The sequence below is a fragment of the Pteropus alecto genome, unplaced genomic scaffold (assembly GCF_000325575.1).
Source record: "Pteropus alecto unplaced genomic scaffold, ASM32557v1 scaffold206, whole genome shotgun sequence".
In the NCBI taxonomy this organism is placed as follows: domain Eukaryota; kingdom Metazoa; phylum Chordata; class Mammalia; order Chiroptera; family Pteropodidae; genus Pteropus; species Pteropus alecto.
In genome coordinates this window covers 3215890-3216128 of record NW_006438906.1, presented here as the reverse complement: position 1 = coordinate 3216128, position 239 = coordinate 3215890, and positions in this window count along the sequence as shown.

Genomic DNA, 239 nt, shown 5'->3' with positions numbered 1-239 from the left:
GGGGCGGGGCGGCCCGGGGGCAAAGGCTCCGGCTCGAGGAGGTGCGGAGTCCGCCCAGAGCCGACTCAGAGAGAAGGGTGCAAGCCCAGCGGTGTCTCCGGGGACCCAGCACGTAGTCCCTGGGCGCGAACCCCGGGTCGAGGAGGGACGCGGGGAGGGAAGGCGGCCAAGGCGCAAGGCGGCGACAGTGCGCGCCGGGGGACACGCGACACTCACTCACCTCCTGCCGTCCAGCGGCC